Raw genomic sequence first — 6340 nt, forward strand, 5'->3', positions numbered from 1 at the left:
ACAAGCTCCATTCAAGAATCATATTTCTCTGAAGTTAATTATCTCTCAGTGCCTGCTTCTCCAAATAGGGTTAACCCATAAGACTATATGATATAGGAACAGAAATAGGCCATTCAACCCTAGTCTTCTCTGCTATTCGGTCAAGGCTGACATGTTTCTCAACCCATTCTCCTGCCTTCTCCCATAACCCTTGATCCCTTGACTAATCAAGAAGCTATCACTGTCTTAAATACAATCAATGACTTGGTCTCCGCAGCCTTCTACAGCAATGAGTTCCACAGATTCACCATCCTCCGTATAAAGAAATTCCTCCTCATCTAGTTCTAAAGGGTCATTCCATCACACTGAGGCTGTACCCTTGGGTCCTAGTCTCTGCTACTAATGGAAACATCTTCTCCATGTCCACTCTTCCCAGGCCTCTCAATATCCTGTAAATTTCAATGAAATTCCCTCTCATCTTTCTAAACTCATTCTCTGTCCCAGTTGTAAACACAGGCTGGATCTTTAGCGATGATGGAGAGCTTCCTGCTATTGTATAAACAAAGGTAAAGGCCAAAGTCCAGAAGTCTTGCCTCCAAACACAACGTCCACAATTTTCAGAGGAGGGGGGAAATGGGGATGGGATCCAAACTACACATCAATGGCTCATGGAGGCAGTTGCCCACATAAAGGAATGCTTACCTTCAGCCATGTTTGATTTCCATTAACCAGGAGTGGGTAAATTGACTTGAACAAATTAGACTTGGTAAGAGCAGGTCTAAACTTTACCCAATCCTTTTGAATAGTGGAATATCATGTGGAGATGAAAGGGATCCTTTTGGATACGATATTGGGATGCTTTTAGAGGAGGTCAGTTGCCCTATAGGGCTTAAAGGTAAACATGAATCTGCATAAAAAAAGCATTAACTTAGGAGGGCTGTCAAAAGGATCCGTCCAAAGTGTCAAATGCAACTGTAAAAAGTGACTGTCAAGGTGTCAAGACATTTAATATTCCTCCTTTTAAATATGAGTAATCTATCAAGATTGTTTAAAATATCAGTGCTTGCTGTTTCACTTTAGCTGTTGATACAAGCTTGATGGTTATCATCACTGGGTTATGTTGCATGACGGATTTCACAACCTCCATTATTGCAGGGAAATGTCTGCTATTTTACAGTTTCATTGACAGTTTCAAGATACTGCAAATATTTTGAAGTGAGCCTATGAATTCCAATGTTTATTTTTATAAGGGATTAAGCACCTAAATTAAATGTTTACTTATGTGGTGGATTATGTAGCTAGTTACTTGATAATGCAGAACTTGAGTACTTCTGAAAAAAAAAGTGACAAGCTCATCAAACTTTTCATCTTGTACACATTTCCTATATTTAAACCTGCAACTACATGTTAAAAGAAAAATCCCTACATACCTTAATAGGCAACATCCGGAGCTTGAATTCAATTTTGAAATTGAACAGTCAAAGGAGCTCCCTTTCCTGTGAGCTAGTTGAGAAATCAGCAGATAGGTTCTCTACTATATCTACTGCAAGGCCATCTCTTCACTGGTCAGTATCAGTATGGGAAATCTTACAGTTCCATGCAATGTAAGAGTGCCTAAATGGCAATCTTACAATAGGATCCAAGCCATTTGCTCATTGTGCCAGCTTCATATGAAAATAGGGCACATGAAAGCTCTGCTGTGGGTTAATGCCACTCTGGTCAGATCATTGGTTACTACATATCATACAAACTCATGAATCAGCCTAAGGCTGATACATTTGGTCCTCGAAATTGCCCAGTCAGATTACCCAGAAAGAACAAAGTGGCTTAAAAAATGTGGTTAACTGTGAGGCTATCTCAGGTGAGGTTATTTCAGTGTTACAATGGATTAACACCACAAGTTGCATTCTCCACTTACACAATGTTGCTGTCAAGTCCAAAAAGATATTGTGTCCACCACACAATTAAGTCATGTGGTGTTTCAATTTCAGTGCCAGCATGATGTGCCAGGCTTGTAGCCTGCATGTCCTAACAAATAGTAGACAGCATCAAACAGCACGCCCCTTCAGTTGTTTGCAACAGTGTACTAACTTGACGCAACTAGCCCTTGAAAATAAATCAAAAATTGAATGATTTACCAGAAGAAAATATCAGTGTGTTTACAAAGACACAAATATAATCTCCAGAGGCAGCCAGTATCTCGATTTTTGATAAATGATTTATTATGGACCATATTCTGCAAGATGTGGAGGACAATTATTTCCAGGTTTCTTGGTTGAAGAAATTTGCACTCTTTCTGTTCTTGTCTGTTTTCACAATTGACTCAGAACCAGTTACTTGTGTAGAAAGCACTGGACTAACAAGAAAAGGATCCAGTGCACATAGCTCACTTTCTGCTGATTCCAACAAAACACACCGGAAAAAGGCTAAAAGACACAGTTACAGCATATCCCCAACAAATCCAGGATTGTATGATATCCTTGCAATTGGTGAAACCTTCACACACCTTCTACAGACGCACAACACCCAGAAACCTGCGTGGTTAACATCTCAGCATCTTACTGAAGATTTAGAATTATGTGCTGAGAGAGACCAGGCATACTGACTGTCAGAAAGGTGCAGATAGTTCCCACACGGTGACAGACGGATTTCAAGCCAAAGTAGCAATCTTTTTCCTGAGGAAGAGCTGAGCTATTTCAAAAAAAAGGGACCTGGATGGCAAAACGGAGTCTAGAGGGCACAAGATCAGGGTAAACTCCCTTCAATTCGTGGCCAGGTGCATAATCGTTCTGGGGTAAATGGACACTGAGGGTGTTGGAACCTTCTCCACACAGCAAATCACATGCCCTTCAGTTGAACGCTGAAATTCTGTTGGAGTCAATGTTGGAAAGCACAATTGGACCTGATCCAGAAAATTGACTGGAATAAAAACAGAGATTGCTGGAAAATCTCACTGTGGAGAAAAAGCAAATTTAACATCCCAGATCCAGTGACCCTTCAGCAGAACAGAGTGTAGCTAAGAATAGGTTGGTATATATGCTGAGGATGGGGTGGGAGGAGATGGGAGGAGTAAATGATAGGTGGAAACGGAGCCCAAAGAGAGAGAGAACAGCAATTGGGCAGACAAAGGAATGGATAAAGTTCAGCCTGGGAGAATGAATAGTTGCTAATGGGGACCATTAGTGGTTTACAATGGGTCGTTTGGGGTAGCAGCCCAAACGATGACAAAGGCCTGGTATGTCAAGGTTGGAGTAAGGACATGGGAGAAGATACTGAAGCTCTGTGTCCAGAAGATTTTAGTGCTCCCAGGCAGAAAATGAGGTGTTGTATTTCCAGCTTGCGCTGAGCTTCACTGAAGCACTGCAGCAATCCCAGGACAGATATGTTGGATTGGGAACACAGTGGTGTGTTGAAGTGGCAGGCAATAAGAAGCTCAGGGTGTTTTTTGCAGACAGAACACAGGTGTTCTGCAAAGCGGTCACCCAGGCTATGCTTCTCCTCCCCAGTGTAGAGGAGGCCACATTGTGAGCAGCGAATACAATGGACTACATTGAGTGAAGTGCACGCAAATCGCTGCTTTGCTGGGAAGCTGTGTCTGGGGCCTTTGATAATGAGGAGGGAGGAGGTAAAAGGGCAGGTGTTACACCTTCACAGGCTGCAGATTTAAAAATTCATACAGCAATTCACTTGGGTTTGATGCAAGTTTATGGGCATTGTATTCAGTGTTACACCTCTCACATGTTAGCAAACCACATGGAATAATACAAAACCACTATGCTAATAAAATATTCATCACAACAAAAAAACTCAACACTCAATTGCTTTTGACAGAGGCTGGCCCCCAACCTTCCTTTCATCAGCTACATCTTGGAATAGGTGTTAACTACAATACATCTACTGCAGGTCTTCAGGTCATTGTGAAATCCCATTTGACATGCTTGCTTTTATTACCTTCTCATTGCATTTGCCTGATGTGTACACTGTGCATAAATTCCCGCCAGATGTAAAACTGTGCAGTAGCGCAAGACTAAGTATTAATTCACATTTTAAATTGGAGATGTATAAACAGTGCTCACAGTTCAACCACAAACCTCAATAAGCTCATGCTCTGCTGAACTCCCACAGGTATGTTCTTTTAAATTTACTTTTGACTGTATGCATACAGATGTTCTATAAATATACTTTGGGAGTTTATTTTTAATGAATGGCTGCAGGAGGAGGTAGTTTAGGGTGCGTGGTTGATATGGAGGAGTTGTGGCAACCAACAGGAGGAGCAATAGCATTTTTGCAGCCAAAATATTTGAGTCACAAGTCCACTTTCATTTAATACTGGTGTTAGTCAGTGTATCTTTGCTTCATTAGCACTGGTACGAAACCTAAGCCTGTGGTGAGTATAGTTCACAAAGGGCCAATTGAGAATATACAATCCAAACAATTATTACTGGCAAATGCAGATCACGTTTTGGCAGATTCCAAGCAATCTGACCTCCAAATCTCATAAATGAATAGAAATAAAGGTTCCAGGTTCATGAGGCATAAGGGTTTAGGTTTGTTCTATCCTCCCACTGTCCTTCCTCCTTTCCCATAAGACAAAAAACTGAATTATGTGATTTAGAAAGTCAAAAAATATTACAAAGAACAAATTTAAAAATCATCAAAATAGAAAAGTCATATGAACTATGCTCACATCTTACATCTCTTTGCGTTGTCAGTGGGTCAAATCAATAACAACCTTTATTTTTCACTTTTGACCTACATGTTCTTTTCTCAAGTCATTAAACTAAAGACTGGAGGGATTATGGTGTGAGAGGTAAGTCCATCCTTCAGGGTCTCTAGAATCTCTCTAAGTTCTTCCATAGTTGTATCTTGAATATCTGCAAGTGCACATACACATTCATCATTACACTGGGAGAGATGGCTTTAAGGGTCCCAACCCGAAACATCAACTTTCTTGCTCCGCTGATGCTGCCTGGCCTTCTCTGTTCCTCCAGCTCCACACTGTGTTGTCTCTGACTCCGGCATCTGGAGTTCTTACTGTCTCTCGCGTTATTGTTCATTTGATCCGATCTCATGAGAAATGGTTCTTTGGAAAATGCCGAAGAAATTGGTTGAAAACTAATACTGAATACAAAACTGATAGGGAAGCTTATTTATCGTCACTTAGATCTGTTCAGAACTTGGCATTTTCACTGCCTCTTGATTTAGTTTCACAGGGTTTTTTTATTATTCACTATGTATTACAGGCAAGTGGTATTACTGACATTTGTTAGCTATCCATAGAATCCGTAGAAACAGGCCATTCAGCCCAACAAGTCCACTCTGACCCTCCGAAGAGCATCCCACACAGACCCATTCCCCTATCCCATCCTTGTAACACTGCATTTCCCACGACTAACACACCTAACCCACACATCCCTAAACACTATGGGTAATTTAGCATGGCCAAGCCACCTAACATGCACATCTTTGGACTGTGGGAGGAAACAAAAATACCTGGTGGAAACCCATGTAGATATGGGGAAGGGCATGCAAACTCCACACAGACAGTCACCTGAGGGTGGAATTGAGTCTGTGTCCCTAGTGCTGTGAGACAGCAGTGCTAACCACTGAGCTACCATGCCATCCCTCATTGCCTATGAACTCTCAGGCTCTCTAGAACATTTCAGAGGTCAGCTCAGAGTCCACCACAAAGCTGTGGATCACGTGTTGGGTTTTTACAACAATTACTGAGATTAGCTTTGTATACCAGATTGGTTATTTATCAACTGCCATTGTTGGATTTGGGAGTGTCAGTCTGGGCCTCTGGATTATTGTTCCAGTGACAATACCACAATGCAACACTAAGCTACTTGCTTACTTACCATTAATCCCTTTCTGCTCATTTTAATTTACTCTAAATTTAGACACTTCAATCACTAAAATGACCACACTTTTCATATATCTAACCAATATTCTAAAATATGCCATGACAATAAAATCATATTATACTAATGCCATTAAACAGTTGAAATGTTAACATCTGGCAAAGGACACATAATATATTGATGTTAATTTGTTAAGGATGGCTGTGTGACTATCAAAAAAAGCCACATTTTCTTTTTTGGTTTTAAAGTATTTTTTGACCCTCTCTCAATACTTCACAACCAGTTATACTCAATTAACCACTTTAAGGAATAACACAGTGTGGAGCTGGAGGAACACAGCAGGCCAGGCAGCATCAGAGGAGCAGGAAAGCTGACGTTTCGGGTTGGGACCCTTCTTCAAAAATGGGGTTTCTGAAAAAGGGTCCCGACCCGAAACGTTAGCTTTCCTGCTCCTCTGAAGCTGCCTGGCCTGCTGTGTTCCTCCAGCTCCACACTGT

Source organism: Rhincodon typus, chromosome 27 (genome assembly GCF_021869965.1).
Source record: "Rhincodon typus isolate 14 chromosome 27, sRhiTyp1.1, whole genome shotgun sequence".
Taxonomy (NCBI): Eukaryota; Metazoa; Chordata; class Chondrichthyes; order Orectolobiformes; family Rhincodontidae; genus Rhincodon; species Rhincodon typus.